The sequence below is a fragment of the Sorex fumeus genome, unplaced genomic scaffold (genome assembly GCF_029834395.1).
Source record: "Sorex fumeus unplaced genomic scaffold, SorFum_2.1 ptg000094l, whole genome shotgun sequence".
Taxonomy (NCBI): domain Eukaryota; kingdom Metazoa; phylum Chordata; class Mammalia; order Eulipotyphla; family Soricidae; genus Sorex; species Sorex fumeus.
This window is the reverse complement of record NW_026606151.1, coordinates 9031089-9057859: the sequence shown is the minus strand read 5'-3', so window position 1 is coordinate 9057859 and position 26771 is coordinate 9031089. Positions and strand designations below refer to the sequence as shown.

The following is a 26771-nucleotide window of genomic DNA, read 5'->3' as shown; positions in this document are numbered from 1 at the left end:
CAAAAATGGCAAATATGATTATCAAAGAATACATCAAGAAAATATTTGTGATGATTGTTATATCTCACTATAATGTTACTACAGTCATTGCCTGAGGATTTACTGTGCTAGGTGGTGCTAGTTGAGCCTCTGGGTTACTGTTTTCACTCTTTGGACTTGGTGAGCTTCTACACAACTTTCCCATGAAATTTGCTGTGTGCTCCTGCTGAGTTGTCAGTGCTATGAAATTTGGAAGTGTCACGTGGCTGTGTGTCCAGGGTAGACACATTTTTAAGTTCGGTTGTTGTTCTTGTTTGGATTTCTTGCTTTCAGTGTTGTTGACTGTGGTTTGAATATATAACTTTTTACCAACTCTTTACAAGGATGTGGACCCCTAACATGTTACTTCCTGCCAACCACTTCTTATTTTTCCCCTCCATTTCAAGATTTTTAAGAACAGATGAATATGCATCCTGAGGCAAGAGCAAGCTGAGGAATGGGGAGGGGGGGGCTGAAACTCTCCTGATGCCCAACTTCAGGGCATGGGCACCTCAGAGCCCCTTAGCCAGGGCTGTATCTGCCTGTTGTGGAGGTCATAGGCGATTCCAATGTGCAATCAAGTTTGAAAACATACTTTACGTTACTTAAGAAGAAAATCTGAAAATCTTCAGCTCTCTCAGTTGGCTGAATGGACCATAACTGGAAATCTACAACTTAGACTTGATTCATTTTTGCTCAAACAAGACAGACTTAGGCATCATTAAAAGTAGACATTCTGGGCTGGAGCAATAGCACAGCGGGTAGGGCGTTTGCCTTGTACACAGCCAATCCGGGTTCGATTCCCAGCATCCCATATGGTCCCCTGAGTACCACCAGGTAATTCGTGAGTGCAGAGCCAGGAATAATCTCTGTGCATTGCTGAGTGTGACTCAAAAAGAAAAAAAAAAGTAGGCATTTTGACTTAGTATGAATTAGATGGTGAAGTTCTCATTAAAGAATGACTAGTGGTTATTTGGTGGAAATGAGAACAGGGGTCCTCAAAAGCTCAGTACAAGACGAATTACTAAAAGGAACAAACAGAAACAAATGGAATGAAAATAACAAAAAAAAAACCCAGGCAATTTCAAATAACATTGTATTTTGGAAGTTAGTTCTTGGAAAATTACCCCCTAGAGGGACCAGAGAGATAGCAAACAGTTTACCCAAGTTCTGTCCTGGTATCCCTTAGCACTGCCAGGAGTGATCCCTCAGCACATGGGGAAAACACCACCCAAGAAATGAGTAAATATCTTTAAAGCTCAAGGTTATGTGAGGTGGCAATTTTTGAAACTTGCTACATATTCAAAATGTGAGATGAAGGAAGAAAACTTAATTCACCAGTACTCATCATAAACAAAGTCAGCTAATTAAAATTAATAAGATGGACATTTATTAACTAAATTGGAAATGAATAAATTTATTAGTAAGATTTATTTACTCATACAATTAACAAAATGAAAAATACTTGTATTTACACAAATAGGTAGATATTTTTTAAGAAAACAATTATGGTAATAAGATGGACTCAGGGGCTGGAGAGATAATACAGCAGGTAGGGTACTTGCCTTGCCTGTGCCCCACCCTGATTTGATGCCCAGTATTCCGTATAGTCCCCTGAGCCTGCAGGAGTGTTCTCTTAGTGAAGAGTCACAAGTAAGCCCTGAGCACAGCAGGTATTGTCCAAAAATAGAAGGAGGAGGAGGAGGAGGAGGAAGGGGGATAGGAAAAAATAGGAGGAAGAGAAAGAGGAAGAGGAGGAAGAGGAGGAAGACATGGAGAAGGTGATAGAGGAGGAGGAGGAGGAGGAGGAGGAAGAAAAAGAGGAGGAGGAAAAGGAGAACTCAAACCACTCCATACTCAAAATTCCTCCATCTCGACCTCTTTTTAATAGATCTGACTAGGGCAACAGGTAAAATCACATGGAATTCTTGGAGAAGAACTACCTTCACACACACAATTAGCCAAAAGGATCAACAACCTAAATGTAAGAGCAAAACTATAAAGCTCTTGGAAGAAAGCAGAGTAGGTCTTCATGACCTTCGATTTGGATTCTTAGATATAACATTTTAAACACCAACAGAAAAAAAAGAAAGATATGTATATGCGTATTGAAATTCATCAAAATTCAAAAGCTTTTGTGAATACCAGAACTTATCAAGAGAGTCAAAAGACAATCATTAAATGGGAGAAAATATTTGCAAATTGTGTATCTTCCAAAAAGTCGAGTTTCCAGAATACATCAAGAAATCTTAGAACTGAACAAACAAAAAAGACAAACCTAATTCTGAAATGGACAAAGGACTTGAATAGACCTTTCTCCAAAGAAAACAGACAGTAACTAATGAGCACAGTAGGCACATAAGGATAGCTAATATCTTTAGTGGTGAGGGAAATGCAAATCTAAACCACAATGAAATATTACTTCAGACCCATTAGGATGACCATTGAAAAGGGAGGGCTCGAAGCAAGTGCTGGCAAGGACATGGAAAAATTGGAACCTTCAAACATTGCTGTAAGCAGTGTAGCCACTGTGGAAACAGTTTGGCGATTCCTCAGATTATTAAACATAGAATTACCATATGACCCAGTAATTCATCTCATAAGCATATGCCCAAGAGAATTAAAAACTGGTGTCCAAACAAAAACATGTACAAGAATGTTCCTAGCATCATTGTTCCTAATAACCCCCAACTGGAAGCAGCCCAAATGTCCATTAATTGATGAATAGATAAACAAGATGTGGAAAATACATACCAACCTAAAAAGGGGAGGGGGGAAATATGCAGAGACATGTTGCAAGACGGCTGGCTAAAGGCATCCTGGAAACATCATGCTGAGTGAAAGGAGACAGATTCAGAAGGTCACATATAGTATGATTCCGTTTAGATGCAACACCCAGGCTAGACAGATCCAGAGCACAGAAAGCAGAGTGTGCTTGCTCAGGGCAAGAGGAGCAGGGAGTGAAGAGTGACTATTTAATGACTATGGGATTTCTTGGGTGGAGGGGCGCGGGGGGGGGGGGCGGGGATGATGAACATCTTCTGAAATGAGATCCTGATCATGGTTGCACCTTATGAGGAATGTTCTAAAAAATCACTCAATTGTACACTTCGGGAAAAATAGTTTAAATGTGAATTTTATGAATGTGTTACTGAATTTTTTTTTCATTTATTCTGGGATGCAGAGATAGTGCAGAAGGTGAAGCACTTGCCTCATGAGTAGCTGAGCTGGGTTCAATCCCTCGCATCACATATGGTCCTCTGAGTGCTGTCGGGGTACTCCTAATTCACAGAGCAGAAGTAAACCATGGGCACCACCAGGTGTAGCTCCCAGACCCTGATTCTTCTATTTCTGTGCCTGTGGTCTTAAACCAATCACTTCAGCCATCACTGGGGGAATCTGGTTCCACCGGATGTGCTAGTCCAGCTCATCCTGTACTTGTCCTCCAGTGTCAAGTGTCTGCAGAGCCAAACATCTTTCTTCCCTAATTTACCAATTCTTCCTGCTCATCTGCCCCGCTAAGGCTTTGATCCCTGCAGAGCCAGTACCAGTGCCATGAAAGCAAGCCTCCCAGATCTTCAGGACCACCCCCACCCCAACACACACACACACACACACACACACACACACACACACACACACACACACGTCTGAACTTGCCGACATTGGCATTTGGTGCCTTTGACTTAGCCAAGGGCTTCCACTGTGGGAAATTAGCACTGGGGTTTCCTGATGTGGTCCTGCCCGGTCACCGCCCCCCTACTTCCGCCTCCCGCCTCCCCCACCAAGCTGGACTCTGCGGGCACCGTCTTGGGAAGGAAAGCTGGGAACAGATGGAAGAGCTGGCATCCAGTTTCCCGGCAGGCACAGGTGATTCCTGCACACGCAGGAGAGTGAAAGTCACACATGCCCAACATAAATTTGTGTGAGAGAAGATGCAAGGCTGTTACTCGCTGAGCCCGAGTGCTTTCAATTCTGGGGAAGAAAGAGTCCAACAGCTTTGGGGCTTGATCTGAGCCAGTGCGGGGTGCAACTGTTGAAGGAAACGGGGTTCTGCCTTCTGTTTATTCCGCCCTTCTCGCTTTTTCTACTGGGGTCAGCAGAAACGGGGATTTTTTTTTAATCCTTTTTAGATCAGTATTATTATGAATATATTGAAAGACCCGGTTGGGAGAAATGCTGCCATCTGAATTAAAAATAGCATTTTATGTCCTCCCACACGAGGCTGTTGAGTGCTCTGAATGCCTTTTATAAATGCAGACTTTCTGCCTGGCTAGATAAAAGAAGCTGTCACTTCATTTCCATAACCAAGTCATTCCCAGGAGAATTCCATTGTTTTAGCAATAGAATTTTTGTAAAAGGCCTCTTATTTTGCCTGAAAAAGGTAACAAAAATGAACTTTTGAGAGCTTTTTCGACAAAACAATTAAGGAGCGAGAGCTTTTTCTCCTCTTTTGATATGTTAGGAGTTGTAAGTGTGAGTCCCCTGAGCCGTGATATTAGGATAAACCCCGAAACCTGGAAGATGAAGGCAGAAAGAAGAAAACCTGTTATTCTTTCCTTCTTCTGTTAGAAATGGATCCAGGAGCCGGTGTCCTGCCTTAAGAAAATGTTTCCGGGTGCTGGGGGACCATCACATGATGCTAATTCTAGAGGGTTTGAAATTGTTGTTAAAGAGATTCAGGAAGACTTTAGACTCTTGGAACTGGTATTTTACCTCCTTGGTTAAGCTGATTCCAAACTTGATTTTCTGAGGCACAATTGTGAACAGGATTGTTTTCATAATACCACTTTTTTTTTACTTTTTTTGTTTTGTTTTTTGTTTTGTTTGTTTTTCTTTGTTTGTTTCTTGGGTCATACCCTGTGATGCACAGGGGTAACTCCTGACTCTGCCCTCAGGAGTTACTCCTGGCGGTGCTCAGGGGACCATATGGGATGCTGGGAATTGAACCCGGGTTGGCCGCGTGCAAGGCAAATGCCCTATCTACTGTGCTATCTCGCCAGCCCCAGTATCACTTTCTTTCATTATTTGCATATAGGAAAGCCATGAACTTTTGGGTATTGATTTTGTAGCCTGCTATCTACTAGACAGACCTATTGTTTCTAGGAGCTTTTTGGTAGAGACTTTAGGGTTCTCTAAGTATCGTATCATGTCACCTGCAAAGAGTGAGAGCTTTACTTCTTCCTTTCCTATCTGGATGTCCTTGATATCTTTTTCTTCCTTAACGGCTATGGCAAGATTGTTCCTTATCGAAAAAAGGAAACAAAACTTGGCCCCAGCTTTTTAATACAACATGATCATGGGGTATTTGAATTGGGTTCAGGAAAGGGAAGGGAAGTGGTGGCTTGATCTTGCCGCAGTCATTCTCATAAAATATTGGTTGCTATTCCCCTTTGTTTGAGCTTAAAACTTTGTAGCAAATGGACTAGAGTGTTCACTCCATTACACACTGTTCCTTATTTCCTCCTGACCGGTTCTAACCAGACTCTTCCCCAGCATCCGAACAATGAATCTTCAGTCCAAATATGGTCCAAAATTCAACCCCACATTCATAGAAAAAGAATCATTGTATTTTCCAGTACTTCCCCTGGCACCAAGCAACCCACATCAAAGTCTACCTGCCTTTGGTGTTCCAGAAGGTAATCCCTCGTCTTAATGCCAAGAGGCATTTCTGTTGCTTGCTGTTCACAGTTGAGACCATTGAAAGCTCAGTTTTTAAGCTAGAATACTTTCATTAAGCCTCCTCCTAAAGGAGAGAAGTTTTCAATAGAGCCTTTGTCTTGCAATACTTTTGTTCTGATTGCATCAGAAATTTGTAATATTTAAACAAGACAGCAGCTACCTGGGATACAAAAAAAAAAAGGTTAAAATTTAAAATCAGTATATTTGTTGATTTTCAACTTAATAAAACAGACATAATCAAGACGTAATTTTGGAGTGTTCTTAGTGGTTCAAATATTATGCAAAAGTTAGGTGGTTAAAATTGCTGCTTATTTTTTTCTGTTGGAAAATAATCTGTTCTTTTAAAAATATTTGAATGTCTTTTAATCATGTAATGGTACTATAACTTTCAAAGCAGAATTGGAAGGTCTGGTTGGGTGTAACCTGGCTTTTCACCCAGTAATGTCTCGGTAAGTGAGAAGGAAGTTATGAATTTGATAGGATGCTTCCCCAAATTGTATTTTTTTAATACATTGGCTGAGACTTTGTATATCCAAAAGGATGGGGTGGGGATGAATGTCCACTCTCGATGCTTATTTGCCCTTCCCTCACAATATAATAATTTATGAAGTCAGCCCAAATAAAATACTGGAAGACAGACTCATGGAACTCCTGACAACGGAAGAAAGAAGTGAGAGGAACGTATCTCTGTCTGTTTCCTCGGATTTTTATGAAGTTTGTTACGTCAAGAGAACAGATAGAGCAGAAACAGAATGAAACGTCCAGTCAGTGACGGAATGATGACCACTCACGGAGAGGCACCAGCCCAGCCCTGTCCCTCGTAGTCCCCGTTTTTATGAAGGGCAGGGAAATGCATCACTGCCTTTCTCCAGCAGGAGTGAGTAAAGCTCTCTCTCCAGGGACTAGCTGCGTGATGACTCAAACTGCCTGTAGCCCAAGGAGGTGGAGCCCTGCATGGTCTCTGGGCCCTGGATTCCTCTATCTCGTGGGCCAATGGGATTTTCCGCCCGGCTTCAGTAACCCACTTCGGAGCTGGGTGTTAAACAAATAAGGCTGGGAAGAAACTGTCACTAAGGAGCACATGCCAGGTTGGTCTTTAAGATCATAATTTCCCGGAGACGTCAGTTGCCGCTGTTCAAAGCAGGTTAAGGTATTTTCCATATAAGTGTTCATTTTATTCTTGCTATGCAGACATGCTTTTCTCTCGATCCATAATTGTGTAATTATACTTCCTAGCAAACTTTGCTTTATACCAGTAAGGAGATGTAACCTGCATACAAATAGAGACACCTGCTGAGTCTCTCGAAGTGTGGATGGAGCTTTACGTTTTTGTGATAAGCTGTGCTAATAATAGGAAACAGCAGTGTGGATCCACGTGAATTCTAATTCTTTTTTTTTAAAGTTTGACCGTAAAGCGTTTTTTTTCCCCTTCAGCATATTTATCTCTCTGATTATATGTTCTTTAGGCAGATAGTAATTTTAGTTTTAGTTATTTAAACTCAAGTCACCTGATAGCAGTAGGTAGACAGATTGGAGTGTATGCTAGATACCTAACATTATTACTATGGAAAAATATTTTGGGGGGAACAAACCCGACACTCTCGGGGACTATTTCTGGCTCTCTGCTGAGAGATCACACCTGGCAAAGCTCAGGGTATCAGATGGAGGTTGGCTGCATGCATGACAAGTGTCCTAACCCCTTTATTATCTCTCTACTCCTTAAGGTCTGATGGACAATAGCTAAGTTATACAAAATGCCAGTTTTTGATTGAGTAGAGAGGCCTGCTGATGGATGAATCACATCCCTTAGGGTACCTTATTCTGGGGTTCTCCCCATTCTCTATTGAGTTTCCCCTGACATACAACTGGACCCCTCCTGCCAGCAGTCCTGCACTGCCATTGCCTTTCCTGGACACGGGTAGCCCCCAGCTCTGTCACTGACCTCTGTGAGCATGTGGCTATGAGACTGTTGGCTCTGCAGGACTGGGAATGCTTTCAGAAGAAGCATATCCTGACTCTGCAGTGACCCCCAGCCTGGCTGCTTCCTTTCACTCCTCAGAGAAAAAAAAATACAGAGACTCTACCTTATCCTAAGATATGAAAAGAGGCTCTTTTTGAACATGCCATTGATCAACTGAACACATTCCTATTGGCTCAGATGAGGATTTTTTTTTCCATCCAAGTCATACTTGTTTAATCACGACAGAGGAGAGTGGAGGATACACACCTTCTTACATTGTCCTCAGCAAGGGTGTGTCAAGGGGTTACTCTACTGGAAACTCACTAGGAGGTTTACACTAAGAAGACAGAGACACCCCATCTTCACAGTTTTCCAGAGTGTGTGGTGGTAAATGATACCTGTGTTAGGTGAGGAGAAAGTGATTAGTATCCTAAGGAACTCCCATCCCCTTCACTTCTGGTATAGTGAAATCTAGGAGAGTTGGATGAAGATCGTGATGGACATAGGATTTGAGCATGTCTTGATAGGTTTGGACATATGCAAATCTTGAGTTTTGACATATGTAGAAACATGGGCTTCTAGGAACCAAGAGGGAAGCTCAGTTTGGTGGCATGTGTTTGGGAAGATGGAGGGAATGAAGGCAGAATAGCACAGTGGAGCTCCATTGTTCAGTATTAGATTTTAGAAGATTCTCAACCCGCTGTTGGAACCAATGAAGATAATGTGTGTGGGCAGAAGTTGTCAGAAATTATCTACTTCTAAGAAGTTGGATCCAACAGGAGAAACTTAAATGGTTTGCAGGGAGCATATTGAAAGAGAAAGTTTGCTTAAGTAATAAAAAAGAAAAAAGAATCACTCTCCAAGAGTTAAAGTTAGGAGTTGGGGAGGACAGCTCAAAGGACTAGATCACATGCTTTGTACGTGGGAGCTCTGGGATCCATCCCAGACACCACGGGGTCTCCAAAATACTGCTGAAAGTGGCCCCTCAGCACTGCTGTGTGTGCCCTATGCCCCCAAGTTAAAACATAAGAGTTTAAGATAGAACTGGTGAAACACTGGCAGTGAATGTATAGTTGATATGAATGTGTTTATTAGTGAACAGGAGTCAAGTGACAGCTTCTTGGGAATGTTCCAGAGCACTAGGGACGTCTTCTAGCTTTTAGGGGATAGCAGCGAAAAGAAGAAAGGGAGATAGAAGAAATGACCCAAGAGGTCCTTGGAACCAATAGGAAAATAGATTAAGATCTCAAATGAAAACACTATTAGAAGTTCCTTTTTATCAGATTATAAATTGGACGAAGGTGTGTTTTCATTTTTGGTCTTTGCTCAGCTTTTTGGAATAGGCACGCATCATTCCATGCAACCTTCTTTGAGTGATTAATTTTCTCCCACAGTCCTCCAACAGTTAAATATTCCCCAATAGACCTTTGTCTAGTTTGGTCATTGACTGTCAGACTTAGCTCTATTTTCAAATATTTGTATTTTATTTTCATTTTGGGGCTATAAAGAGTGGTGTTCAAGGATCACTCCTGGGGGCTGGAGCAATAGTACATACAGCCGGTAAGGATGTTTGCCTTGAACATGGCTGACCTAGGTTCGATTCCCAGCATCCCATATGGCCCTTCAAGCACCACCAGCAGTAATTCCTGAGTGCAAAACCAAGAGTAACCCCTGTGCATCTCCAGGTGTGATCCAAAAAGCAAAAAAAAAAAAAAAAGAAAGAAAGAAAGAAAAGAAAAGAATCACTCCTGGTGGAGCTCAGAGAACCATGTGGGATGTCTGGGATAGAACCCAGGCCAGTTGTCTGCAAGGCAAGTGCCTTAATCTGTCTGTACTATCTCTCTAGTCTAACCTTTCCTTTTGAGCACACAGTCCTCATGCTCAGTAGCACCTGGGAACGTGTTAGCCCTGCCAGATGGAATCCAGCCCCCTATGGTTCAACAGAACCTCCAAGTTCAAGTTTGAAAGTCACTGCCTCTGGCTCTGTGTCTTCTGTCCACCTACCATGGGTGTTCTTCCAGAGTGGCCCTCTGCAGACTGTGTGACGTGAGACTCCTGATGAAGAGTGGATGAAGGAGGAAGTTGAACAACTAGAAAGGAGATAGCAAGCATTCAAAACCACTCATGCCGAAAATGTAGTGAACTGGGAGAACAGAAGAAAGAGGCAGAGTTAGAAGTTAATCATTCATGCCAGGCCTTCACACGGTTGATAGACATCACCGGAGCTCACAGTTCCCAGAGGATAAGGAACATTTGAGAAGGGCTTAGATTTATAGCTTTTGAGTAGGGATCCCTTTGGAGTCAGGGCTATGTAAGTCAGAGAACAGGTTTTCAGCTATGGATCGTTTCATTTCAGACTCTTTTACTAGACACTAATGTTACAGCACAGGCCAAGGCAAGGTTTCCTTCGTTGAGGAGTATATATATGTGTATATATATATATATATATATATATATATATATATATATAGAGAGAGAGAGAGAGAGAGAGAGCCTTCAAGACTTAAATAAATCCAGTGGTATATAAAAAGGACGTTACATAGGAGAGATATTTTATCTTGGCCGAGCCATAGCTCAGCAGGCTGCACTGTGGGCTTTACCTGTGTCCCATGGGGATGTCCATGTCCACCATATGGAAATCTGAGCACTGCACTACAGTAGCCCCTGAGCACCAGAGGATGAGGGTTCTAAATAAAAATAAATTTAAAAGGACAGGAGGGAAACTTGGGACATTGGTTGAGGGAAGGGAACATTGGCTTGGTGTTAGAACATTGTCAGCTTGGAATTCAATTATGAATAACTCTGTAATTCATGATGATATAATTAAAATTTTTAAAGGACAGCAAAGGTATGTGTGTGGGGGGGTGTTGCTGAATCAAAAAGGAGACAGGTCAGTGTGGCAGTTGGCAGAAGTCAAATACGAGGTGCTAAGACAGGATTTTGCCGAAGTGTATGCTTGTGTGATTTGTGCTCTCCCTTGGGGGGGAGGGATTTCTGTAGGGGTGGGGGTGCCACTGAGTCAGGGGATGGAGGACGTAGATGGTAAAATTATTAAGTCAAAAATAAGGATTTACATTAGAGTCTCGGAGTGCTCGGTGTATAGTATTATTCATTATTTGAGTAGATGAGTAACTTGTAGGTGAAAATACGTTTTGTCCTGGGTGTCTGGAATGAAAAGAGTGTCAAACAGAAGTATGACTGCTATGTGTCGAATGAACTTTCAAGCACAGGTGTTCAGGGGAGGAACATGAATAAGCCTGTATGAGGATGCTTTCATTTTGTAGGATAAAGAATGCAAATTACAGGCCAGGGAGATTGCTCAGAGGGCGAGGGTGTAGCTTTGCCTAGGTTCAGTTCCTGGAACCACACGGTCCCCTGAGCACAGCCAAGGGTGCCCCCCCTGCAAAAAAAATAATTTCACAACCTCACCTCCCCCTGCCCCATCTACATCACTGGACTCGGCTGGGCCAAAGCACCATCCTTGTACTGCCAGAAGAAGCCCTGTGCTCCCCACAGCCCCATTGACTATGACTCTAATTTAAATTTTTTTAATTAAAAAAATTAAAAATGCAAATGACTGCTTTCTTTTTGTAGAATTAAGTTGTACCAGATCTGGGATAATAAGGAACAAGGAAGCACTTGAGATAAACTCAATAGTGCCATTGTTTGTTTGTTTTTCTTGATCAGGCTAAATAAATAGATAATCCACCATGATCGAGGGTGTGGGCTTATAGAATGGAATTCAAGGGGCATCCATGTGCCTATAGACCAGAAGAGAAATAATAATCCCATCGTAATAGTCAAGAAGCAGTTGGCAGAAGTCAAATACGAGGTGCTAAGACAGGGTTTTGCCGAAGTGTATGCTTGTGTGATTTGTGCTCTCCCTTGGGGGGAGGAATTTCTGAATACCAGCTGTGGCGTGCAGGTGTGCTCTGAGCTCTTCCTTCGTCACCCTGTGCCTTGAGACTCCTGGAACTCGTGTCTCTCTGCCCTCAGTTTAATGCCTGCACCTTGTGATGCTCTTCTGGCAGAAGTCACTACTGTGTGTTGTATTGGGCGGAGTACTAATCTATTCTGAGAGTATTAAGAGCAATTCTAGTGCTTGTTTCTTTTCAGTTACTGAGCTCTCAGCAACTGACATACCATTGTATGAGTGCCAGATAGACCACCTGGGAGTCAATGAAACCATCACTGCAGTAAGTCAGTCTAGGCTGGTACTAGCAGTACTCAGGAATCACTCCTGACAATACTCAGGAGACCATATGTCGGGGGTTGGGGGGGTGAGGGACTGGGGATCGAACCCCGGTTGGCAACCTACAAGGCAAGCACTCTACCCACTGTGCTATCTTTCCAGCCCCTATTGTTTCTTTCTTGACCTGACATGCATTTGAAACGACTAGGCATAGGGGGAATGCTGTAACAGAAATGAGTGTCGCTAATCAGATCACCCAAAGCAAGACTGTTTGTTTGCTGCTTGGCTAACTCCTGCTCATCTTTTGCTTCCCTGCTTTAATAAAAAGCCTTCCCAAGTCTTTCTTCCTAAATAAATCCCGCACCCCTCACCCCTATACCCCAGGGTATTTGCAGATCAAAGTGTTTGGTACTCTGGAAGCAGAGGGGGTCACTCCCCTCCTGGTGATTCTTGGCCAGTTGGGCTGACAGTTTAAGTGCAAGGGGCCCAGAGGACTGTCTGTCCTACAGGGATGGAGGTCAGGTGACACCAGGATCCAACCAGGTTGGAGTGTGCAAGGTGTGCATTCTCACCATTGTGCTGCCCAAAGTGTCACTTTATCCTCCATACTCCCTGAAATATTTGCTTTTCAAAGTCAATTCCTACAAGGTAAAACCCAAAGCTCCCACACATAAGACTGGTGTTGTGTCACTGAGCCACCGCCTGGCCCTCTGGTTCTTGGCTGTGGCTCTTAAGGCTGTTGGATCCTGTTTGTCAGGCATTGTGAGTCCCACACCAGGTGGGTGCAGTAGGGCAGCAGCGCCCGGGACAACACTGTCCAGTGAAATGAGTTGACTCCTCACTCTGTAAACTGTTCGGCCCGAGAGCCGCGGTTACATCCTCTTGGCACTCCATACCTCCCTTCTCCCTTCTGTCTTCCTTTATCTACTCCGTTTGCAGTTCTTCCTATTGAGGAACTTATTTTACCAGTTTTTACATCCCAAGGTTGATAGTTTTAATTCTTTCCTCTTTTTTGCAATTAGGGATCGCATTAGCTTCTTGAAAACTTTTCTCTCTCCCCAGTGCTAATACTGCTGCTTCCCATCTTGGGTTCGGTTTTTTACTTTGAAACTGGGAGAAAGACCAGGGATACTTGATTTGGGAAGCAACAAAAGTCTAGCCTGGCTCTTCAGTTGTGTCTTTGTGACTCCAAAACACCCCCTCCTGCCTCCCTACCAAGTGGTGGTGCTCAGGGATGCTCTTCAAGGCCACCAAAGTCAAAATAAGCTGCTATTGTTGACCCAGGAAAAGGTGAATTCTGTGTTAGAGAACATTTGGCAGTGGGGCTTGGGGAGGGGGGTGGTGAGGGAAATCCCAAAATCAAGGTGTGGAAATTTTAACCATTGAGTGATGAATAGATGAATGGGCCCTTTCTTTAAAGGCAACAAAAATGATCCAGTCCTGCAATGTGGATGTGTGTGTGTGTGTCCGTGTGTGTGTGTGTGTGTGTGTGTGTGTGTGTGAGCATCAGCCCCGGTAAGCAGAAATGGCACACAGCCAAGGAGAAATTTTCACAGTTCCACGAACAGTCGTGCACTCAGCTCTGCAAACCAGCAGTCTGGGAAGCGGTGTACAGGGACCAAGTAGCGATGCGCCTGCACACGCCTCTCCCTCTCCCATCCCTGCTCCAGGCCTTCCTTGGCTTGCTTCCAGAGAGTCCAGACATCTCCCGTTCTGGCCTTCTGCTTCCCTGGACCCCTCAGTGGAAAGGAAGTTGGAGCTCAGAGACCCATTCAGGCCCTTGGACCTTTGCGTACCCGGGGACTGGTAGATTGTTGGTGCCCAGCCAGGGTCAGCTTGTGTGCTGGCTCCGGGCTTACCAACAGGTTCTGACCACTAACAATGCTGTTGATAGATACTGTTGGCTCTTTCGCAGAGTGGAGAGTCAAGTGGCACATGTTGAGTCTGTGTTGCAAATTTGCATCTTCTCTGGGTTGTGTCTGAAGTATCCTGGGATTGGCTGCAAGGTGGGGAGACTGTCTAGGGTGGGTGTGTATGTGGAGGTGGGGACTGGCAGGAGAAGTGAGGCCTTCTGTGCCATGCTGTGTCTACTGCAGCAAGAGCAAAAATATTGAAAAAAAATTTTTTTTTTAGAAAGAGAGCACCACATCCAGGGGTCTAACCCCCCCCCCCCCCCGCGGCTATGAGTAACCAATGAAGAATTTGCTGGTGCATTGATCTCTCCCTTTTGCTTCTGTCCTGTTCCCTTGCTAGGTGTTGTCACTGCACCGTGAGAGGTGGCGAGAAGGCGTCTGAGCTCAGGAGCACTGCGGCTTCTTGTGGGAAGTCTCCATGGTGAAGGACAGGCCGGAGCTTCCTGCGAACGGCTCACAGTGAATGTTGTAAGTTAACAAGCGCCACATCTGTCCTGGCTTGCCTTGTGAGGACTCATGAATCATCGGCTGTAACGGAACCAGGGTGATGAAGGGGTATTAGCATGAGCTCTAGGTGATCATCCAATTAATTTCTTTTTTTAGGGGAGAGGTTCTGTTTTTATTTGCCAGGGACTCGCCTTTCTCTCTGCTTCTGTGGGGTGCTGCTCATTATCTCCTTCTGGAATAAAAGAGTGGAATAGAGAGATTCTTTGCTGTCGGAACGCCCTTGCTCCTGGTACAGTTAAATCGGTTCCCAGTTAGAGCAGCCTCTTGAAGCAGGACGGGTACAAACCTTTGAGGTTGGTGGATGGGGGGAGTGGGGTGGATAAAATCCTCCTGCTTGAGGATGAGAGATCCGAATTTCCATCTAACTTTTCCCAATGTGAAATTTTTGATTTGAGATGAATTTTTTTTTCCTGCCTCTCCAAAAGCCGAGGAGTGGAACTGTTTCAGATGCTTCTCTTATTCAAAGCTGGCTGAGGTGCTGTGCTCGTTTTGTTTTTTTTATCAGGTTGGCTTTGGGGGTGGGTTTGAGAGTAGTCAAGCTGTTTCCACGTGTCAGTGGCTGGTCACCTTGCAAAGGAGAGTTAGTGTCCTAGAATTGAAGTACTGGCCCAGAATTTGTCCAATGGTGGTGGTGGTGGTGGGGAGTTCCCTAGTCTGCTACTTTCTGGAGATTTTGTCCCATGCAAGACTGTCATACATGCACACAAAAAAGGTAGGTGTTTGACCCAGAGAGAAAATAGATAGAGGGGACCAAAGCTGTCCTATGAACATATGATTTCCAAATTTTAACAAATGAAGGTTGTATGTGTTATGCACTTGTATTTATATATCCATACTTCATATGTTATACATCTGTGTCTTATATATAATATATTTTAATATATACATCAGCTTAGATTCTCATGTATATTTACATAAATAATATATCTATGTAAGTTTTCAACTTCTTAATAATTTAGTCAGAAAACTCCTCTGGGCCTTAGTTACCAATTTTTTTTCTACTTGAGTTAAAGATTTTTTTAGCAAATATAAAAGAAGCAGTCACACGGAAAAGAGAAATTTCCACTAGTTTTTTTTTTAAAAAATTATAGTTTTCCAAAAATGTTTGAGTTCATATTTGCAGTAAAATATGCATATGTACTTCTATGGCCAGGTGTGGATACTCAAACGTATTAAAATAAGTTTTTCAATACAAAATCTCCCGGTTCCACAAAGTAGTAACAGGTGATGTTGGTATCTGAAAGGGTTTCTGTTTCTTACCCGTGATCACATTGGCGCTAGTGGAAAGTACACAGTTCCCAAGTCCGCCAGTGGAATGAATTCTAATCCAGTAGAGGCCAAGTAAGACAAGACCCAGGGCAAGACCCCGCCCTTCCGGAAGTGTCACTTTGCAAGTCTAAATATTGCTCAGTGTTGCTGAGTCATTGAGAGTCAGTTGTTTGGTTGAGGGTCTCCGGAAGGTAGTGTGAATTCAGAATCACTTAAAAACTTCTCATATTGTGGCAGTTTGCATCACTGTTGAGGAAAAATCAGGTCCCCTTAGATTGGAGTGCCACTGTAACAGGATGTTTTACTAGAAATTATTTCCCTACCAAGTGGCTATTAGAAGACTCTTCTAGGCATTTTCTTTTTTAAAAGCATTTTTTTTATACAAGAAAACAAGGGTTTTATGGTTTTATGAAGCTTTGAGCTTCAGGTCACAGTAAAATGAGCAATGCAGCTACTATAATGAGAATAGCTTTTGATCCCAATTGGATGGTGTTCTTTTTTTAAAAAAAAAAAAAAAGAAAGAAAGAAAAAGAAATTGCTTTAGAACTGTCCCGGTGCTTGTGTCAACCTTAAAAACTCAGTAATGATTTGAAAAAAAAAAATCTGAGGTATAAACTTTTAAGATGTCACATAGCCAACTTAATTTTGAAATTCCTTTGTGCGTGGAGTGGGTTCTGAGAGAGCAAGAAAATACTAAATTCTAATGAACTTCTTTGGTGCTAAGAACTTTCTTTTCCAAATTGCATTTGATTGAGGGGGTGGGTGGGATATTCCGCGTTTTCTTAGTAAATTTTGATATGAGTAATCCTTCACTGTCTTGGTGCATTTTCACAAGACTTAGGTCATATTTTCTCAGTACTTGGGGAGCTGGGGGACGGGGGCCCTGAGGTCCAGGGCCTGTGTACCATGGCCCTCAGGAAGTCTTGGAGTGTGGCACAGGAAACTTGAGTAATCATCCTAGCAGCCACGGCAGTCAGTGGTTTTCATCCTCAGCCACCCCTGCGAACTGCACCCCAATACAGAGCCTCACAGTTACTCCTCTCACACATTCCCACTCACCACTGTTGCAGCCTGCACCTCCTTTTTAGCCATGCACTTTGCTATGGACGTATCTGAGTGGCTCTCCAGTATGGTGGCTTGTACGCCAAAGGAATGACAACCAAAACTGATCCAACCATTAGGGGGCTGGAGCGATAGCACAGTGGGTAGGGTGTTTGCCTTGCACGCGCCCAACCCGGGTTGGAGTCCCAGCATCCCATGTGGTCCCCTGAGCACCGCGTCTGATATTTCTATTTCTTTCGGTAAATGCCTGGGAGCAGTGTAACTAGCTAGATCCTTGGGATGCCCCGGGAAGTTTTTATTATATTTTTAATTTTTGGAGCCTCCCAAGCAGTGCTCAGCGGAACTGGCAGCCACTTTCAACCATACTTGGCCAAGTGGGCCCACCGTTCAGTTCTCAGGCCCTGTGGTGCTGGGAAACATTTGAATGTTTTCCACGACTCTCCAGATCATTGAAATTAGCTTTCCTAAAAGCTGCTCAATTCCCACACTCACGTGTTTCGTAGTAGTACCTAAGTTAGGAAGCGTGTTCTCTATTCCTCCCCCCAGGAGCAGGTTCCCTCCCTCCCTCACCTGTATCCCATAGTACCCCCATCCCTCCCCGTCTCCTGGCCGAATCTCTTTTCCCACAGTAAATACCTAACTACTTAACTCTGTCATCTGTCATCAGCTGTCTCTCTAACTAGAGTAAGCTCCGTGAAAGCAGGGAGGAGGAGGAGGAGGAGGAAGAGGAGGAGGAGGAGAAGGAGAAGGAGGAGGAGGCGGAGGAGAAGGGTCATTATTATTTTTTAGTGACCCACAGCACCTGGAATACTGCTTGGCACTGGTGGACACTCAGTAAATACTGGTTGAGTGAATGTCTAGAAGGATGGAGTAAGAGTTTGCCTGGGCTTCTCATGCATGGACCTAGTTCGTTACTAATAAACGCGGTTCTGACGAAAAATGCTTGAGTCTGATAGTAGTTTGATAGGATGGGAGCCAGTGTTGAGAAGCATCGCTTTTCCTGAGAAGCTGATGCTAAATATCTACGATGTGTCGATGTAACTGTGGGCAAAGGAACCCATTTATAAAACACGCCCGCAGTCAATACGCGCCGAGTCTGTTTCTTCCCGTCTCCCAGGAGGGGCGTTTGCGTTATTGGTAGCTGGTTCACAGCCTTGGAGGTCTGTGGGTGGTGCCGGTTTTGTCTCTTACGATCAATCACACCGTTTTATTACCGTTTATATTTACGCTTTCTCCCAAAGTGAGAGCCAGGCTTGAAGTGCGGATTTATTGAGGCTCATTTCTGCTGAACAGCTTAGCATCATGGTTGATTTCTCCGCAGTTTAGTATGAAGAGCGAGTGTGCTTGTACAAACCGAGTCCTGATGCCTTGGTGGGCTGAAAAGGGAAGTTCCCTGGTGCCTTCCTGGGGACCCTCATCCTCTGGCAGGAGAACAAGAGGCTTCGTGAGTTTTGTGGGTCTCTTGGCTCCCCATTCATAATATCTGTGCGGAGTGCCAGAGAAAATTCTGAGGAAGAAATGGAAACACTAAAATAAATACCTCTGTGCCTATTTAGACGGCATTTCGTGGTCTTTAAACACTTTGAAAAATGGGAGCTGAATTTCTCGTCTCTGGAGGAAAAGAGTTATACCTATACGCTCTAATAAGAGTGATTTGGGAATTTCCCTCTGTGTCTATCAATTTGTACCTTGTAGTTTTGCCATCTACGATAGCAAATTCTCAATTACAATCCGGAAATAGAACCGAAGCAGATCAGGGGGTCAGATGGGAAGGGGCAGTTTTACTGTTAGGCAAATGAAATTGAAAAGATGCTTTTCTCTCTTTCTTTGCGAGGGACCCGCAGATTGCCCCATGTGGCTTCACGGCAAAGAGCTGCTCTCGAGAACCATCTGTGCAGGAACCTCGGTGTTCTCGGGTGATTTCAAGTCTAGGATTTTCTGTTTTCCCCATTCTTCTTATTGCCTCCAGTCGCTTTTTGGGGGGAGAGCCCAGCGATTTCTCTCTTGACCCTTTGATTGCCTTTTGCCTGGGTCACACTATTCCCCCTGAGGCTGTTGTCAGCAAGACTTTCTGAGTTCCTCGGCCAAGTGCATCACAAGCCCGGCACACCCCTTCCCCTCAGAGCCCTCCTCCCCGAGGACTCAGCTGCCTGCTCTCAGCATCTCAGAGTGGAGGCGGGGAACAGACAAAACACCCAGAAGTTGTGCCGGGGAACCAGCTTACACATTTCTACGATATTCCTGTTCTGTGGCGACAGAGGAAGCACCCCCAGCTTGCCAGACTGCTTTTTTTTTTTTCACAGAGTAGTGCTGAGATCAGGGTTTGTGTGTCCAATTGTAAGTGATGATTCATTACACAAATCGTGGCTACCCAAAGAATGCTATGGGACCAAGGAGATGGCTCGAAGGGCTGGGGCATGTGCTTTGCATGAGAGAGACCCAAGTTCCATCCCTGGGCCCTTCCGGTCCCCTTCTAGGAGTCTAGAATGACTCCTGAGCACAGAGACAGGAATAGTTACCTAGTACCTCCACCTGTCACTCCCCAAAACAAAATAAAAATCCCAGGGTGCAGTGATGAGGGGTTATATTTTCTGCATTTCCAGATCTTCCTCAAGATCAACACTTATTGCAGGGGGTCCGGGGGGGGGGTGGGGGTGGGGAGATGGAATGATAGCAAAACAGGTAGGGCATTTGCCTTGCACACGACTGACCCGGGTTCAATTCCCAGCATCCCATATGGTTCCCCGAGCACTGCCAGGAGTAATTCCTGAATGCAAAAGCCAGGAGTAACCTCTGCATTGCTGGGTGTGACCCAAAAAGAAAAAAAATAAAAGATCAGCACTGGGGGAAGGACATGATTAGGGCAGGCAGGTGACCAGCCAAGAAATGATGAGTGTGTCTGCTTAGAGTTGGCAAGCCAGGGAGAGAAGATGAACCGACCCCTTTATTAAACTTCTCCTGCATCTGAGTGGATGAAAACCTGGAGTCTGCAATTTCTGTCTATCTGAAATGAGGCATTAGGAGCCACTTTATAGGCATAGAGAGGGGCTTGGGCCAGAGACACAGGATGGGTGAAGGTACTCGCCTTTGCATCCTGCCAACCCTAACTTAAATATGGTAATCCAAGTCCAACAAGGAGGAATCCCTGAGCACCATGCCAGGAGTAAGTCATGAGTATAGCCAGGTATGACCCAAATCCCCCTTCCTCCAAAAAATAAAGAAAGAATGTTGTCCCACCTAGGGACCATTGTTCCCTTGCTCCCTTCACTTCCCTCATGTTGTTGCTATTGGTGTACACGCTTGGCTGTGTCACTGGTGCCTCTGTCTGTGGCATTCACATAACTTGGCTGCAGTGCTGACTAGGCTTCTCTTACTGCATTTTTCTTTACAGTGTTTGCACACAGACTCCCCAGAGGTCAAACTCCTGGTTGTGGTGCTCAAAATTTTTGCTTGTTTGTTTGGGGGACCACATCCAGTGATGCTCAGGGATTACACCTGGCCCTGTACTCAGGGATCACTGCTGGCAGGCTCAGGAAATTTTATGCTGTTCAAGGATTGATTTTGGGTTGGCCATGTGCTAGGCAAGTGCCCTCTTCACATCCTATCATTCTGACCTCTCAGCACTTTTTAGTTACTTGCCCTCAACTGGCTGTGCAGCAGAAATCATCCACACAGGGGTGAGGCTGAGTACCCCAGATAGTACAGCCACCAGCCCCAGGCTCAGGGCACACGGATGACACCAAGGATCAGACTCAACAGCCTCTGATTTGCTAGCCGGCACTTTTGGCCACTAAACCCTTCCAGTTCCCATTGTCAGCCTCTATGCAAAGGCAGAGGCAAGACCGCTAAAGAAATGTTGCCTCCTCATCCTAGTGTGTTGCTTTCAGATGAACAGTGGACAGAAAGCACCCTTAGATGCAAGAAGGCACTTCCTGTTACCCACTACCCATCACCCTGTCCCACAAAGGCAGCAACAGGACTAAAGGCAAGTCTAGCTCTCCTGGAAAATAAGTATGAAGACAGAGATCAGCTAGTTCCCATGATGCTTCCGACATTAATATTTCTCATCACAGGTCACTTGTCACAGAGCAAGTCTTAACGCATGATCCTTTGATGGTTTTCATTTCTCTAAAACATTTTCTTTTGCCTTGCTCTGTAACAAAACACAGAGGCACAAGTTGAAGCAAATAACATTGCTTTGTTGTCAAACTCAAGAAATCTGTTGATTCTGACCAGGAAAGGAATTAATGCTTGGAATTTATGGGTTTTTTTTTTCAAAGACAGAGAAAAAGAATTTCCTTCTTTTAATTCCCCAAGTTTTCACTTTTGCAAAACAATCATTTTTTTCAGACCGTAAAATCATTTAACTACCCCCTCAGCATACATTCCTTTCAATTTCCAGGGGGTAGCTATGGAATAAATTATTGCTAAGTTGAATCTTAGATGGAAAGGATTAATCCATCTTTTCTAAATCCTGTGGATTATGCTTAATCTTTCGCAGACACATGATTGCGTATGTTACATGATTTACACGATTCAGGAAAAGTGATTTTCAACAAGCATAAAATTTGGGCGTGGGGTGGGGAGAGTAGCATCAGCAGTTTGAAATATGCTGGAGGAAGTGAGATCTTTAGTGATTTTTTTTTTCTCGTTTGAGCTTCAGTTTTGAAACAACTTCCTTTAGTTGAAGGGCGCCTGATGGAAATCTTAAGGGGATTCAGTGACAACCTTCTCAAGAGTCTTTCAGTTCCAAACTCAGGCCAAGTTCATGTTGGCATGCCATGTAGACTCTGAGCCACCTTCTTCCCTTGGAATCCACATGATTCTCCTCCCGTCCCTGGGCCATACTCCTTTATGGTTGTCTGGCCAGTCCCCGTGGCCCTCTCCTGTCTGAGTGCCTGGCCCAGGAGGAGGGACATTGCATAGATTTTGCCACTGGGGCAGACAGAAGTCCCTGCAGAGAACCCCAAATAAGACTGGGCTCCCTTACCTCTTTCCATCTGCCCTAAAACCCTGGTTAGGACACTAGACACCATCCTTTGTGCCCCTTGGAAATTAAAATGTTCACGTTTAAATCCTTTTCTACAACTTCTGTTAGGTTTCTCTCCATTTCCTTGCCCCCGCCCCTTGAGTCTTTGTAGCCTGCATAGAACTGAAAAAATTGTGATGCTTTCAGGGCTAAGAAACATAATGTTTTGGGACCACACCTGGTTGTGCTCAGGACTTACCCCAGTCTCTGTGCTCAGGGATAACTCCTGGCAAGGCTTGGGGAATGCTGAGCACATGTAATGCAGGGATTGGTCAGCCTGGCGAGTGATTTACTTGCTCTACTCTTTCTCTGGTCCAAAATACAAAATTTTGATCGGAAGTATTAATGCCTGGGACTCTTACAAACTGCTACCCATTAGCTTGCCCTGTAGTTCAGAGAGGACAGGGATTGTTCTCTTCTCCCAGAGCAAGCCCTAGTTTTCTTGTCTTCATTGTCTTTTCTCCTTTGTTCTGGGAGAAAGAGGGGCTGGGGATTCGGATGCGAGTGTTCAGAAAGGGAGCAAACAGCTATTATTTGTACCAACAAAATTTTTCCTTTCCTTTTGGCAACCTCAGTGGCTCTACCAATTTCTGACTTTTATGCCTTGGCTTATATGAACAAGTGCTTCAAGGAGACTTTAAATATTAAATAAACCAGTTCCTGTTGGTTATGGCCTCTCTCTTAGCTTGCATAATTCAGAATGCAGTCACTCAGTCTCGATCTTAAGTGAGTTTTTCGCTCCTTTTCTGCCTCCACCACATCAAGCCCAAGTGTAGATTAAAGGTTAATATGCCAGCGTGAGATCTCTCCCCTGGGATGTTACGCTCTCACTCTCCTTTCGTGGAGCAGATTAGCTGCCAATTGGTATCTTGGTGCTGTCATCTGCGTTTGCAATCCAGGTTCCCAGCTCTGCTGGTGATCTATTTCTGTGCCCTAGCGCCGACGCCAGTTGTCCTAGCAACCTGCTGGCTGCCACTTCCCTACAGGCAAGCAAGAGAGAGGCAGTGGAAAAGGGGGGACGGGGTAGTACAGAGGGTCAGAAGGAACTTGGCAGTCTCCTTGCTCTCTTTCGTCTGGGCATGCCTCCAGGAAGAGGATGGCAGACCCATGGGAGCGTCGCTTAAGAAGTGTGCAGGGAGAATCCCAGCAAGGTGATTTGAGGATGGTCTGGGTCAAAGGTGGGAAACACCAGGCCACTAATGTCGGTGTTCTCAGAATAGTCCATGACATCATGCTTTGTGTTTTTTTAGTGACTTGGGTTCATGTTCCAGGTGTTTGTTGGCACTGGCGTGCAGTTAGGAACCTGGGTAGGTGCTTGAGAGGACCCACGGGTCGATGGAGGGAAGATGAAGGAAAGCGCCTCCCCTGTGGCTTTGGACTCTCTGTTTCCCAATCATGGGGCTGGCCTGAGAGCAGCCACTTGTAATCAAATCTGGCTTTCTGTTCTCTAGTCATTTATCCACATACCCAGCATCAAAAAGCAACACTACTGGCCTTGTCCTCTTCCTTTTCATTACTCTCCTCTTCTCTTTCTGGACAACTGAATTGACCAAAATTTTTTTTTCACCTTTTCTTTTATAGAAGTCATGAGGATTATAGCTTTCTGTTTTCTTTTGCTTGGGGGCTACACCCAGTGATACGCAGGGATGACTCCAGGCTCTGCACTCAGGGATCACTCCTGGCAGGATTTGGGAAACCATTTGGGTGCTGGGATTAAACCCAGGGCAACCATGTTCCATGCACGCACCTTACCCACTGTACTGTCTGACCCATGAGGAATATATCTTAGAGTCCCTAACAGAGTTGACCTTACCAAGAGTAAGACTACACTGGATGGTTAATTGACATTGAATGATGATGTGTCTTCATGAGGAGTCCCACCAGTGATGGGCTGGTACATCCTCCTAGGGATTTCCCCTGTCTCATGGGCACATAGTTGCCAGGGCTTTTCTACCAAAGATGGACTTATGGTGGATTTCTTTGCAAACATTTTCAGGAGATGGAGAACAAGAGGATCTGATGAAAGATATATCCCAGAGCATTTGAAACACACAAATGACATAAAGTTTATACATTTCTTTATATTCTAAAAGGATTCAAAAAGATATCTTTTTATTTGCTTCAGGAATGACTGTACCTATCTGAGGTTAATGGTATGTAACTGTGTCTTCAATGATGGGGAAGCCAGCGAGAAAATGCCTGAACATTCCATCACACATTATACACTCAATGAATATTGCTTCCATCTTCTGTGCCTAAAACAAATATTGAAGGTCTAGGACAGGAATGGAGATAAATAAGTAGACAAAAGAGAAATTCCAGGGGCTAGAGAGATAGCACAGCGGTTAGGGCATTTGCCTTGCACGCAGTAAACTCAGGTTCAATTCCCAGCATCCCATATGATTTCCCAAGCACCGCCAGAGTAATCCCTGAGTGTAGAGCCAGGAGTAACCCCTGTGCATCACCAGATGTGACCCCCTCCAAAAAAAAAAAAAAGCAAAAGCGAGAGAGAGAGAGAGAGAAAGAGAGAGAGAGGGAGAGAGGGAGAGAGGGAGAGAGAGAGAGAGCGAAACTCCAAGTGCCAGAGAGACAATACAGCAGGTGGGCACTTGCCTTGCCAACTTCAATTCCTGGCTTCTTATGTGGTTCCCCAAGCACCACCAGGAGTGATCTCTGAGCACCCCCAGGAGTGAATCCCTGAGCACAGCCAAATGTAACCTGAGGGTGTGTGTGTGGGGGGGGGGGGTACTTTGTTTATGCTTTCAGAACACCTTATGTTTCACTATGTTTCTTAAATAAATTAAATAAACCAATCAGTTTGGGCTAAAGCAATAGTACAGTAGGTAGAGTGCTTGCCTTGCATACAGCTGACCCAGATTAGATCCCTGGCACTCTAAACCCTTCCAGAAGAGAACCCTAAACCCAGAGCCAGGAGTAAGCCCTGAAAACTACCAGATGTGACCTCCAAATTTTTTTAAATTAAAAAATAATAATAATTTTTAAAATAAATTTAAAATAATAAATTTTTTGTCAAGTGAATAGTATGTGCAACACGGATCATTATTTTTAAGTTTTAAATTGTAGAAGACACTCTGCTCCTAGAACAATGCATTCTAAGTAAATTTTGATACTATAGAGAAGTCAGGCTGTGAATCCCCCCCACCAAGATTATGTCATTTGTATTTTAGTGTTCAGTGGTAAACACTCACCCTTTTGGGTATACAAGCCATGAATTCATTTCTCTCATCTTGATATGAATAATACATACACCTAAGGGGAATTGTGTTTCGAGGTGTAAGATCAAACCCCTTTTCTAGGTCTGATGATTGTTCTCTGTCAAGAAAATTTAGTAAAGCACACGAGAGCCCAGGGAAGGCTCAGGAACTGCACGCCTCATGGTTTTCTTTCACATTCTGCCTCAATAGACAGTAAGTGGAAGCTCACCTAGAACGGAAAGATCTTTTCTTTTTTCTCTTTTTCTCTCTTGGATGTATAGTTGTCAGTCATGGGGTGGGGGTGGGGTGTTGAATCTAATTCTTAATTATTTGGGAGAAGATGATGATACTTTTGGTCCAGATTCAGGACCACCATCTGGCTAAGGAAGGACATGTCAGTTCTTTTCCATACCCCCCACTCCCCCTGAAAACCTGGGCCGGCCAGCTCTTGTTATCTTCCAAGGAAAGAGAAGTAGTAGTGATGCTTACCAATCTCAGATTCAGAGGGGTTGTTTCAAGTAAGAGATTCTGGAGAGTATATTTGAGTTCAAATCTCAAGACTTTATTTGCCAACCAAACTTATCAGCTATCCTTGGGAAGACTGGCCAACTTCTCTGAGCTGAACATCTCTCCCCGTAGGATTGTTCAAAGCTCCCATGAGAACATCTGTGTTAAGTTTTGGCCCCTCTGTGGCTCCCCAGTAACCTACGTAACAGTCATGCTTGTGGCAAGGATCATAAATTTCACCCAACGAGTTTTATCGTAATAAATTGCTGAAATGAGCCGGTGAACAATTGTACCTTGCCAGTCTCTTTGTTGTAGAGACATTTCCTCAGTAATATGAATTGTCGTTAACTGTCAGTGTCACTGCGCTGACAGTGAAGGCAGTGATGTATTGTTAAATCCCTCTTCTTCTTTGACATACATACTCGAGCAATTATGATGGTGACAGTGACAACATTTGTCAGAAACATCCATGTGCCCATGCTGAAGGCCCTTGGAAGTTTAGGTAATTTTTAAAAATATATATTAGTCAAACTGGAAGGCATAGTGAAGTTTGGGAGATACGATAGTTTAAACTGTAAAAAAGAGCAGGGAGATCCCCAGAAGCTATTAATTATGAGTGAAACCCGAAAAATATTAAGATACTGAGGTAGATATAGACATTTATTATTGATTACATATTAAAATGTATTTAAAATCTATGTCACTATCATGTCTAGATGATAAGTGGAAACGATCTAGTCTAATTTTTTTTTTAATGTAAGGATAGAAAAGAGCCTGAAAAATAGAGATCCTACATCTTCTTTAAGAAAATGTTTGTTGAGGCTGGAGGGATAGCACAGAGGGTAGGGCATTTGTTTGCCTTGCATGCAGCCAACCCGGGTTCGATTCCCAGAATCCCATATGGTCCCCTGAGCACCACTAGGAATAATTCCTGAGTGCAGAGCCAGGAGTAACCCCTGTGTATCACCGGATATGACTCCAAAAAGCATATATATATATATATATATATATATATATATATATATATGTTGAGTGTGTATAGCAGACAGGGTAACCAAGTTTCCAGTCCTCATAAAGAGATGAGGCAATAGATATTTCCCTTACCTGAAGCCCTGGCTGCACCCAAGAATGCCATGTGTGCAAAACCTTCTACTTAGGTTATTTTAAGACCCAAAGGAAATGAAGTGGGTGTATCAATTCGCCAAGTCTGTTATGGCAAGCCAGCCCCAACATTTCGTGCCTCAAAACAGCGAAAGGCATTGTGGTTCAGCTGAACCATTCCATTCTGTCTGGCTTGGTTGGGCTGGTTGGACTTGGATGACCTCAGATATACGTCTTGGTATTGAAAGGCCCACGGAGAGATAAACTTCAACTGGGAGAGCTGTTGAGAGTGTCTCCCTGGATAGATGCTCATCCT

General features: G+C 44.1%; 1 protein-coding gene across 1 annotated transcript in view; it reads left to right on the top strand.

Annotated features, from left to right (window-relative positions):
- Positions 1–26771, top strand: part of ATXN1 (ataxin 1) — a 450767-nt gene that overhangs the window by 265356 nt on the left and 158640 nt on the right. Inside the window, 1 exon segment of the mRNA XM_056132487.1 lies at positions 14106–14233. The gene's annotated coding sequence lies outside the window, so the exon portion shown is untranslated.